Raw genomic sequence first — 12,904 nt, 5'->3', positions numbered from 1 at the left:
CTATGCCTTTAACAATGTGGGGTTGCCCTTCTGACGTATTATGGAAAAGAATTTGATACACCCCACGTTTTCCTAAAGTTCAAACCTCAAATTAACAAGACACAACAGCTGACAAACAACAAGCTTCAACAAATGAAAACTCCCAATACCCACAAGTGGGTTTTTTATCCTCTCAAGAGCCCACCTAAGATCATGTGATACACAAACCCAAAAAGATAAAGGAATCCAAAACTAAAGAACCAAGTGAAGAAGATGAAAATGTTTACCTGAATGTCTAGACTTTCCAAGTTTCCAGTGCACTATTCAGATTGGGGTTATGGAGGAGGTGGGTTGGTGGTTCCTTGGCAGAGGCGGAAGAAGAAAGAATAAAACCATAGGGTTGGTTATCCATAACTTCTTGTGTTTGCTTTGCTTGGGCGGTAGGTTTGGTCCTTGAGAGTTGAGACAGAGGAAAAGAAAGAATACTAATGCAGTACCAAAAGGTATTCTCAGAAAGAACAAAACAGGAATCCCAGGTTTTTTTTTTTTTTTTTTTTTTTTTGAAATCTATTTAAAGAAAATAAAGTAATATAAATATAGTGAGGGTGGAAATACAATTATCAACAGTGAAGGATGTGTGAACTTGGTTTGATTTCGGGTTGGGCTTGTGTGGTTTGAGTAGATGAGTTGTTGTCCCAGTAAGCTGACTTGTTGTGTTTTTGGATTGGGCTTAGTCTATTACGAGTTGGACATGAGTTGTTGATTAAATTAGTTTGGCCCAATTGATGGCTTTGTGTGTGTGGGCTGACTGGGTATGTGCCTTCAAAGTCGGTCTGGCTATGAGTTTGTTTGAAGCTGCGCTTGTGAGAGTTGGGTTTTTTTTTTTTTTTTTTCTCCCTCGAGAATATCTCAAATTTAACACGTTAATCCAATCCAATTGCGCAACCATTCGGAGAGAGAGAAGCTCATCCATGACAAGAAACCCATGACACAGATTCTTAACCAAAGCTTGTCAGAAGCATAGTGAATAAAATATGTTGCGTGCTTAAAGGGGGTGGGGGAAACAATTATCATTAACCGGATAAAACACAATGACTTGCCTTAATAAAAAAAAAAAAAAACAAACAAACATAGTTCCTTTAAAAGAGACATATTTTTATAATCAAAAGTATAAAACACATTTTAAATAATTTTTGTATTTATTCATACAAAAATACTTAAATTTAACAATTTTTTGATATATATATATATATATATATTTTATAATCAAATTTTGATACTTTTATGGATACTGCAGTTGTTTATAGGTTTAAAGCGTATTACCATATATGACAATAATTATCAAAAAAAATTATGCATTAGTTATATTTTTACCATTTACATCAAACATAAATATTTTATATTTTTATTATCATTTATATTTTTTTTTCTTTGATCTATTAAGACTTTTCAATAATTTGTATGATTAGGTCTTAAGTTCATATGTTGGTCTCTATATGCGTACGCACATGAATTATATTTTAAATAAAAAGTTAAATGGTTTTAAATTATAATAATATGAGAATATAAATAAAGTTGTTTGTCATTTTTTTTTTAAGATGGTAAAAATTAAATAGAATATATGCTGATTAATTTTTTGTTCAAATATATGTTATACTCATTTGTATATCTATTTGCGTTTTTTTCCCCATTTTATTAACGAATTTTTGAAGCATTTTTAAAAATATTGAAACAAATATATCATCTATACATATTTTCATTCAAGATGTTGCTAACTACAATAATAACTACAATAAGAAGAAGATTATACATACAAAGAAAATGCTAAAACTACAAACTATTTTACAAACTGCTAATGTAATAAGTAGTTATTTGTAAGTAAAATGTGATATTAATAATAGGCTCAAATGATAATCAGTAAGAATTTGATAATCAGTATTGAATACTCTGTATCTAATTCTCTAACCGCATTAATGACGAAGTAATACTTGAAGAGTAATTCTCAGCCTTACAACTACTCCCAAAGACTTTGAAAAGAGGCAAATGGAACAAGGATCAACACCAATAACCTGGTCTACACGTGAAAGGTGGAGATGAAAGAAGAAAAGAGTATAAAAAAGAAAGGATACCTTGAGGGAAGGGGATCGGAGAATTGAGAGAGAGAAATAATGTAACAATAAGAACTGTACTTGTAATCAAATTAAAGAGTTATATACAAGAACTGACTTTCTCGGATTGTGCCGATGACGATTCTTCTTTAAATAAATCCATTCTGTCTTTACTTTATTGTCATTTAAATCCGCTATAATTGTTACCCAACTCATTAGAACCTACTTTTTCAACCCACTCTCTACAAATTCATTATATTGGGCTCGTTGGGCCTAAATCCTTTTACCTTTTAGGTTTAGGACTCAAATTGTGTCCTTACAACTAGAATTTTAAAATTTTAATGTTGAGTTAATTTTAAAATTTTAAAGAATCCTAATTTTAAAAAAATAATATCGTATCATTAAGTTGGTTTTTTATTTATTTATTAAATGAATAATTGATACTATATATATAAGAGGATTCTCCTCTTTCAACTGGATTTTTTTGTAATTCAAAAATACCCTCATTAATAAAAGGTAACTTCATTTAGAAATAAGGTCATAAATGTCAAATAACAAATTTTATTTTGAATTCAAAAAGAGAACTTCTAAAATTTAGAATTTTTCCCCTTCACGTTGAAAAAAAAAAATTACAGTTACGACTTATCTCTAAAATTTATCATTTTTATTTGTTTGAAAAATAAAAATATAATTCTAAATTATAATAAATATAAATTATTAATTTTTACTCAAAAAATAAAAGTGCCTCTAATTTAAAGGTTACGGATTTTCAAATATTCTTTACTTCCTCAAGGAAATTAACTCTTCTAAATCTTCTTTCCTTCTTCAGTGATATTGAGTAAGAATAATATCTTTTCTTTGGTGAGTGGGACTGTGGGACAGAGCTTTTTGCTCTTATTGCTTTTTTGGGTTTGTGACGAATTAAAAACCGTTATCATTATTCTTTGCCGTTTATGGTTGGTTACCTGGTGGGCCGTATCATTTGTCTTTTGTTTGGTGGCTTTCATTTCGATTGGTTGAATGTGCCTTTATTATACGCCTTCGAAAAGAAAAAGGAAGAAAAAGAATCTGCCTTTAAATAGTTTTTATCGGTTGTTTGTGCCTTTAACTCTCCCCATATTGCTTTTATTGGTTCCGTGTGCTTTTTCCTTATAATTCATTCTTCAAGCTCTACACACTTTGCCATTTTCGCTGTACCTAATGTTTCACTGCGAAACTCTGATCTTGGTTTCTTGATTCATTCCAGTTGCTAATTTCGTTTTGCACTCTTTTAAGTCAAAGTTGTAAAAGAGAGGTACGTGCTTTTAGTAATCATGTTGCCCCTTGCTTTGCTTCTCTCTATTTTCTTTTTCTAAAGTTCAAATTATAGTACAGTAGTATCCAAATTCTTTATTTCCCTATGATTTGATTCATCAACCGCATCTTTTGTTCTTATTTATTTTGAAGGAATTCTATGAAATTACATGAACATAGCTCATTACAATGATTTTTTTTAATAATTTGATCATTAGAATGGAGATTTGAACTCTGAACATTTCCGTTGAAAAAAACACTGAGAGATATAGTTGATGTATAGGACTCTTAACATTATTATTGAATTTTGATGTGGAAAACAATTATTATGCAAGAAAATAGAGCTTAATTTCCAATAACTAAATCTCCTTATCTGGGTCTTTAAAAAAAATAAAAAATAAAACTATCCTTATTTAGGTGTGTGAAGACTTAAGACTCATTGAAGATCAAAGATGTTTTCGCGGGTAGCTCGCGAGAGGCCTTCCCGCAAAGTGAAGCATGTGCCCAGCACATGGCTGGAATGCAAAGAGTCATGACAGATGGTGACAGCTAGTTTTCGTGAATGTCTCGCGGGTAAAGCCTTCTCTCGAGATACCCATGAAAAATTTTGTTTTGCCAATTTGACATATCTAATACACCTGGTCTCTACCCACACTATATATACCCACATTACCCACATATTGAGAGGAGTACTTTTTAGAGAGAAAACTCTAGCCATTACCCTTGAGAGTGAGAGATTGTCATACACACAATTCTCTACATAATTCATTGTGGTTTTCCTCAATTCTTTCCTCTCCATTTCCAAATCCTTGAGAAGTTGATAGCCCAAACACTTACCACACCCATCTTGAATGTAAAGTGAGGTTTTGGTGCAGCCGGGAAGCATTGGAAGAAGCCATTTGTTTGGTGGATCGGGCTAAATTGCGTGATCTGGAGAGTTAGAGAAGATATGGCTTCGTTAAGTCAGTTGGTAGCAAGAGCTTGGAGGGCTCAAGTACATGGGATAGACTAGGCTTGGAGCGTCTTTTGTTATTCGTGTACTCCAACTCATTCTCTAGTGGATTGATTTACCGCTTGGAGGGCGGTGGAGAAGTTTTTTGTCGAGTTCTTCGATTTCTTCTTTGATAAAACATCAGCATGTTATCTTGTATTTGCATTATTCTTCCTTACTCTTTTAGCTTTCATTTTACTGCTGCGATTTGATTAATATGGCTTAGAGTAGTTATATTGTTTGTCCGCTCTCATTTACTCTATTCTGTACTTAGTTTAATTTAGAGTAAAATCAACCAAGCCGTAATTTTAATTTGGGGGTCTAAACAGCTCTTGTGTTTTCACACAAATTCGAATGTTCAATTGGTATCAGAGTGGGTACACTTGATGTGGTTTCATTACTTAAGTGTGATCCTAGACCCATTTGAGATGGATCAATCTCAATCACTTAATGCTCCTCTATACTTTGATGGGAGCAATTATGCCTTTTGGAAAGTCCGTATGAGGGCATTTCTATGTTTTATTGATGACAATGTTTGAGACGCTATTGAGATATGATGGACTAGGGCAGAGACCGCCAAATCCACATGGGATAAGGTAGCTCTATTGAAGCTAATGCTAATAACAAGGCTTTATATGTTATTTTATGTGGTGTTTCTCTTAACGAATTTCACAAGATCTCTCATGTTACAATTGCTAAGGAGGCGTGACAAATCTTGGAGATGACCTATAAAGGCACCAAAAAGGTGAAGGAAACCAAGTTGCAAATGCTTACCACACATTTTGGGGAGCTAAAGATGAGTGAAGACGAGCCATTTGACTCATTTTATGGGAAGCTAAATGAAGTGGTGATTGGAAAATTCAACTTGGGAGAAAAGATGGAGGACTCCAAGATTGTGAGGAAGATTCTACGTTCATTGCTGAAGAGTTTCCGTGCAAAGGTCATTGCCATCAAAGAAAGCAAAGACCTTGATGAGATTAAAATTCAAGAACTCATCAGTTCTCTTCAAACCTATTAGCTATCTCTCCCCTCTCAAAGGAAGAGCAAATCTCTTGCTCTCAAGATAGTCAATGAGAGATTGGAAGCTCAAGACTCGTCAAATGAGGATAAGGTTGAAAAAGATGTGGCGTATCTTGCTAAGAATTTCCGTAAGTTCCTAAAGTTCAAGAGAGATGGAAAGTCCTTTGAGAACGGCAAATTCTCAAAGTTCAAGAAAGACAAGAAAGACTTCAAGAAGAAGGATTCAAGAGATTCCTCACTGTCTAAAATGGTCACGTGCTTTGAGTGCAAAGGGCATAGGCATATAAAGAAAGAATGCCCCACGTATTTGAAAGTGAAGGGTAAAGTCTTTGCAACTACCCTTAGTGACTCATATGGTTCAAATGCTAATTCGAAAGAAAATTGTGATGAAGAAGGAAATTACTCCGCATTTATGACCATTGCACCCATGGACTTATCAGAAGATTTGAGCCTTCTAGTGGAAGAACTTGGTGAGCACACCGAAGTAGAGCCTATGGGAATTGGGGAAGAATCGGATGATAAAGATGAAGGAACCAAGGAACTACAAGAATCTTATAATTCTCTTCTTGAGAAAATCGGAGAGTATGCTAGAGTGGCTAAGGCAACCATAAAAAAAATGAAGAAAGCGGAACAAGACTACAAGAGCATACTTGTAAGATACAAGGAAACAAAGTGTGAAGTTGAAGCACTAAATGGAGAACTAACCGAGGCCTACTCCAAGATTAAGTTTCTCGAGCTTGAAGTAATTCAAGCTAATGCCAAAGTGGAGCGCGTTGCCTCCAAGAAACTTGATGAAGTGCTTGCACATCAAAAGCCTTTTTTTGATAAAAGTGGATTAAGATACTCCAGAGAGTGTAGTTCAATTGCCATGCAACCTGCATCATAAAGAAACTAAGTCAACTAAATTGAGAAGCCTTTAATACATACATTGTGAATAAAACATATATTAAATGAAACTTGTCTTATTATTTAAATTTTAAATGATAACTCTGGTTGTTCAAGAAACCCAAATATTGGTGACAGAAATAGGTCAACACAACAACGGTACAATGAAAACCACTGCTCACATGATTTCTATATGATGGTCAATGAACAAGAATGAAACAAAAACAAGCAGCAACCTTTCTCTCCCCCCATCTTGGTCCTAAAATGAATATTTTACAAAGACATGTGTTCCCAATAGTAGAATCACTCAGATTGGAGTCAGTAAAGCTACAGCTTGCTGTACTTTATATAGGTACCACTGACCATTTTTTCATAAATTCTAATATGGAATAGTAGTATTTTGTAGGGCCTATTTGGTATTAAAAAAAAATTATTTTTTGGTTTTTGTTTTATATTTGTTTTGGCAAAATTGTTACCAAAAAATATTTTTTTCACCCAAAACACAAATCTGTTTATATGCCATAATTCAAATTAGCATGCTCTCTCACAAAAAGATGAGTAATTAACCAATAGGATCGGCTGAAGTTCAGGTACTTTACAAACCTGGTTAAAAAGTTTTAATTCCTTAGTTCGTATTGGTATGCCCTCCTTGCTAAAGCAAGAATATATTTCAAGAAACCAGTAGAGTAGCCACAATCCAAGAGAAAATGCTACAACTAGCATGATTAAAAGCCACCAAAAGAGAAAAAGCTAAGCCTTATGATTTATAGGTTATCCAAACCAATCAATCATAAAAAATTACAGTTGATGCGGCATAATGTAGAAATCTATTAATGCATATCCAATAGTGACATGCTAAAATGTCATTGTTTTTGAAGACAATTTTTTTGTCCTTGATTAAATATTGCTCCTAATTGAGCAACTTTTAAATCCCAGGCACATCCTAGGTAGTCAATCACTTTTACCCTCTCGTGATTCAATCTCTTGCAAGTAATGTTCTGCTTCCAAGGCTGCCATGCAACCTGCATTATAAAGAAACCAAGTCAACTAAATAGAGAAGCCTTTAATACATAACCTGTGAATAAAACATATATTAAATGAAACTTGTCTTATTATTTAAATTTTAAATGATAACTCTGGTTGTTCAAGAAACCCAAATATTGGTGACAGAAATAGGTCAACATAACAATGGTACAATGAAAACCACTGCTCACATAATTTCTATGTGATGGTCAATGAAAAAGAATGAAAATGAATATTTTACAAAGACATGTGTTCCTAATAGTAGAACCACTCAGATTGGAGTTAGTAAAGCTACAGCTTGCTGTACTTTATATATGTACCACTGACAATTTTTTCATAAATTTTATATGCCACTAACAATTATTTGTATCATCGCAATTCTTATAGTGAATTACAATCAAATTTTATGCATCCCAATGTAACTAAAAAAATTAACAAAAAACACTTTCCCACATCAATGTAGCCTTTTTATTGTTTATTTTTTAAATCACATTAAAAAAGACAAACAATCCAAGGCTACTCAAGTATCTTGCAATATATTCAGTTTGTGAGATTAAGGTTAAGCACAGGCTTACTTTAAATTTGCACAGAATTCATACATTCATGTCACTCAATCTCAGGTCACCAAGCACTAAAATAGCCAAAGCCCAGCTCAAGCTTAAAGTGACAAAATCAAGTTCCAAATATTATTCATAGTTGTGATACCCCATATTTCCAAAACCTAAGTTAGACTAGCTTGGGTTTGCTCAAGAATGGGCTTCAATTAGGACTCAACATTCATCCATTTGCATAATGAGAGATGGTGATCAAGCCATGCCAAACAGATCATATAGATTAATTTCTTCACAACCCTAGACCACAAGTTTCATCATTTTGATAAAGAATACCAAAAAAAGAAAAGAAGAAGTACATGGTCAAAGAAGGAGATACTAATTGTACCTGTGAATCCACAAAGGCACAAACATAAAATGGGCAAAACATAACTTTTAAAAACCTTCTCAACTATATTCCTATTAGCAGTGAGGTAATAAAATAAAAAATAAAACTTAGAAGTTACTTTTGTTTATTATCTCTTACATCAGTAAAGGGTAACTACATTCACTAATGTGTTACACATAGGTAATACCATAATGCAACAACAAAAATAGACTCAAAAGCAAATTAAGAAAGCATAAATCTTCTCTATTCTTGTAGTCAGGCTCCTTTATTATCTGGTGGCTAAGCTCACAATTGAAAATTTTTTAGAGTAAGCAGTTAGAGAAGAGGAGTGAACCAGGGAATTTAAGTTTAGCATTATATCCATTAGATACTAAGATAAACATAATTTGACCCCGAAAAAAGAAGAAATTAAATAAATACACATTGTTCCCCACACAAAACATATAGTCCTAAATAAAAATGAAGTAGAATTTCCAAAATCAAATTTTAAATACAAATAATGAAGGGGAAATATAGAGGATATTGACAAACTAGTGGGGGCAGCAGTAACTAAGAACTTGGTGGCTAGCCCACCCCATTCTTCACCTTCAACCCTCCCAAGACCCTTTATTAGTGTTAAATATAAAAAGTTGACTTTTTTTTTTTCATTTGATTTTGTCAAATATCTTGTATTAGAGTTTGAGAAAGAAACTGGGATTTGGGATTTCAGAGACTGAATCTGATTGATTACAATTGAGTTTATATACAATTGCTATCTAAATCCGAAAGTAGAACTAACTCACTCACTCTTAACGGCTATTAACAAATCTAACAAACTGAATCAGTAGCACGTGCTACTTAATTACTTCATGTGATCAATTACAAACACACAAATATCTTAATTTACACGACTTGCAGTTTAAGAGCAGGAGACATGTCGTATAACTACAGAATCGAACTCCTCTGCTCCTCAACGCTTCCAAGTGCACGCTTGGGTTTGCCTTGGCCACTTCATCTCAACATCTTAGGTCAACAGTCAAGAACTGTCCTGGTATATCCTATCACTAATTTGTTTCATGGAGTTTCAACTTTCAAGTCGATTAAGCATAGAAAACCAAATTTTCTTGTAAAACATCATAGGGTGGTTCCTATTTTATCTGATCAGGTTGCTAAGGATGTTGATGAAAACAATGAAGTATTTGATGCGAGAACTTGGTTTGATTTCGGGTTAGGCTTGTGTGGTTTGAGTAGATGATGAGTTTAATTTCAAAGTGGGCTCTGGCTTGATATAAGTCTAATTTCAGGTCAGACTTTAAGTTTCCGTTGGGCTTAGGTTTCTTTGTTCTATTTTTTGGACATGGGTTGGCTGATTTAAGTTTGGGCCTGAACTGATGTCTTTGTGTGTGTAGGCTGACTGGGGATGTGCCTTCAAATTGGGCCTGACTTCGAGTTTGTTTGAGGGTGCATGGGCTTGTGAGAGTTGGGTTTAATTGATGAAGATGAGGGGCCAGTATTTTTGGATAATGAATCGGGTATAGTTCACTTCTCTCAAAGCCTCAACCGTAAAGAATGTTGACGAGTTGAATTTGGTTAAAGGTATTTAGGAGATAAAGTCAAAACTAGATGATCTTCAATCAAAGCTAAAGGTTGTCAGCCTTTCTAAAATCTGTGTTAAAATTGATGGTTTGGTTTCAATTGATGGTATGTTTTTGATACAACGAATCTCTATTTTATTTTTCCTTCTCTAGTTCTAATATCTGATATCAAAGCTAAAGGTTGTTAGCCTTTCTAAAATCTGTGTTAAAATTGATGGTTTGGTTTCAATTGATGGCGTGTTTTCGATACAACGAATCTCTATTTTATTTTTCCTCCTCTAGTTCTAATATCGTATTATAGTATCAGATCAAATAAAAATTTAGAAATCAATTGAAAAAAAAAAAATGGCGGATGCCTATCCATTTATTATCTAATTCAGTTGGAGGGTTATTCAGTTGTTTGCCCCCGTCCGTGGAAAAAATAGAAAAAGCACTCCCACTATTATGAAACAACCTTGACACAAAAGAAAACAAAAAAAAAAAAAACCTTCACAATTCTCTCACAAAGCCACACTTTCTCCTATTTTACTGTTCTTAAATAGCATTTATTTCAAGTATTTTTTACTACTTTTCTTACCTATTCTAATTTTTCTTTTCTTTTCTAGTTATAATTATAATTATAATGCTATAAACACAATTTTTTCCTAATAAATTTCATAATTGCAAAAATAGTTAACTGTGAGTGGTGAACAACTTACATTCATGGACTCACTACTCTATTTCGTTCACAACTTACAGTCCATTATTTTGACAATTGTGAAAAATTTGTGTACGCATTATTGTATGACAATTCAATTAGTAGGTCCCCTAGTGTCACAGGGTCAAATTTTCTTTCAAATTTTCTGCCTATGATGGCACTAAGCCCACTGACTTAGTCTCAGCCAACACACCACACACACGCACTGTAGGAACACTATGATCAGAATTATCAAGAGAATGCACACACACACAGCACACACAGTATTTACAGGGCACCAACCCCAACCTTCATTACTCAATATTAAGTACAAAGGAAGCCTGAGAATCCACACGAATTTCTCAAAGCAAAACAATACACTCTCTTTGCTGTTGACAACCCCAACAGCCTAGGATAATATACAGAATAAACTGTCATGGCAGTTACTACCAAGTAACTGCCCCTTCTCCTGGACTTGCTGCCACATGTAGTCTGACTTAGGACACCTTCACTGCTGCTATCTGGGTCTGCCTTACACGTTTCCAGCCTTTGCACTGCATGTCTGAAGCACCCACAATGCTAGGAAACGTTGGTAACTGCCACCAACTGCTGCTACACACACAGCACATGCCAACCCAATACTCAGCATCTCATCATGGGTCTTCTGCCCATGTTCCAGCAGCCCACACGTGATGCCCATCACGTTTTAGAAGCCTTGGCCCTCTGCCCAAGCCCTTTCCTATCAGCATCACAGCCTACATATCATGTCCATCAGCAGCACACTAAGTAACTGCCATCAGCCCAATCATATCAGTCCATACATTCAGCCAGCACCAACCAGCCCAATGTCTTGCACAGCATATCATTAACATCAGCAGCCCAGCACTGCCTTGCACCCAAGCCACCAAGCCCACATACAAAGCAACCAATAACCAAGCCATCATGCCATGTACTACCACGTAGGGTCAGCACCACCTACTGCTGCCCATCATCAACAATCCGTCGCTGCCCACCATGGCCCTCCTCTACCATGGCCTTGGGGCATCATGTGGAGCAAGGTGCCTCCACATGCTGCCCCTCATCATGCCCATCAAACTGATCCCAACAGGGGGACTGGGCTTGTCCCCCTCAAAGAGCACTTAGGAGCTTCATTAGATAGGCATGAGGAGCCATTGATGTCTTGAGAAAACATTGAGCCATGTGACTGGCCTGATGTTGTCCAAGCACTCCACTTCCTCATGCCATCATCAGCAACCTGCAAAGCTCCTAAAACCTAGTTAACTTTTGTAGATTGACTTATTTTCTCAATTTATTTTAAGCAATCAATTTGTCTAAATTTTATGTATTTAAATTAATTTCTCACTTTGATTTTTAGTAACTATGATTGATTACTTTTGTTTCTTTGTTTTAATAATATGAAATATATATTTGTAGTTGCAATTTTCTATTTATTTTGTTATTATTATGATATTATCAATTAATATGTTTGGATTAATTTTTTTTTTAGTATTGAATTTCAATCTTGCCTCAATTGCCTCCCCTAAACTAAAATCTTGGCTTCGCCATGTACTGCTTATAACCTTTTATGCCGATACCATATTAAACTACAGATTTACTCAAAAGTTTAAGTTTAAAAAAGTTTAAACTATTAGGATACAGTAAATTTAATCATTTAACCACATATTTCTAATACTTCTAATAGTTATTTGATTTAGATATTTAATGATTTTGTTTCAGGCCAAATGTAATTTGTTTCTGATTTCTTCTTTTTAATAGAAATTCTTGCCAAGTTTCTCAAAAACAAAAATAAAATAAAATAAAAAGGATTTTGTGATGCCCCAATTTAATTGATTGTGTGATGTGTGTGGGTGTGTGATGAATCCCTCATCGGGTATTTATTGGGTAGATCTGGACTTTATTAACAACTACAAGGAGCCTCAATTGTGACTAGTCCTTTTGAGGTATAGTGCAGATGTTGCTAGTGCTTTTCCTTGGGTCGATACAGATTTGTTAAAATTTCCTTTAAGTTTCAAATTAATTATTTAAATTTCTCATTCTCTCAAGGAGATTGTCATTTTAATCAAATCTCATCACAAATTTACAATTGATATTACTCAAATAATCAATAGGCACATTCAAATATTACAATTGTTCTCTCTGCTATAGAGGGAGAGCTCAATCACATGATCTGTGGTGGGGCTACATATGACCCCCTCTCAATCACAACATTCACTCTTTGTTCCCATTAGCCCATGACGAAAGAAGGTGGTTCATGTAATTATTGTTGGATTTCATAAATGCCTTCAATTCTAACCAACATATCCTCTCCTCCTCAATATAACCTCTGTGCTCATGAATTTGAACAAAAAGTACTAAAGCCCAAAGCAAAGACTTTACTAAAGGCCACTACATCGGA

The 12,904-nt window shown here is 34.4% G+C and overlaps 2 protein-coding genes across 15 annotated transcripts in view; one reads left to right on the top strand and one right to left on the bottom strand.

Moving 5' to 3' along the window:
* Positions 1–12,904, bottom strand: part of LOC126717234 (thioredoxin reductase 2-like) — a 131,551-nt gene that overhangs the window by 75,877 nt on the left and 42,770 nt on the right. For 3 of the 7 annotated variants that reach the window (XM_050418716.1, XM_050418720.1, XM_050418717.1), the window contains exon 1: positions 267–515. The exons of 3 other annotated variants lie outside the window; for them this stretch is intronic. The gene's annotated coding sequence lies outside the window, so the exon portion shown is untranslated. Of the gene's footprint in view, positions 1–266; positions 517–12,904 lie in introns of those variants that run through there. One more of the 7 variants, XM_050418718.1, reaches the window with a different exon arrangement.
* LOC126717233 (uncharacterized) overlaps positions 1–12,904 on the top strand; it is a 170,511-nt gene that overhangs the window by 120,746 nt on the left and 36,861 nt on the right. The gene's annotated exons all lie outside the window — the stretch shown is intronic.

The sequence above is a fragment of the Quercus robur genome, chromosome 3 (assembly GCF_932294415.1).
Source record: "Quercus robur chromosome 3, dhQueRobu3.1, whole genome shotgun sequence".
Lineage (NCBI taxonomy): Eukaryota > Viridiplantae > Streptophyta > Magnoliopsida > Fagales > Fagaceae > Quercus > Quercus robur.
The sequence above is the reverse complement of the archived record's forward strand: the minus strand, read 5'-3'. Positions and strand labels throughout refer to the sequence as shown.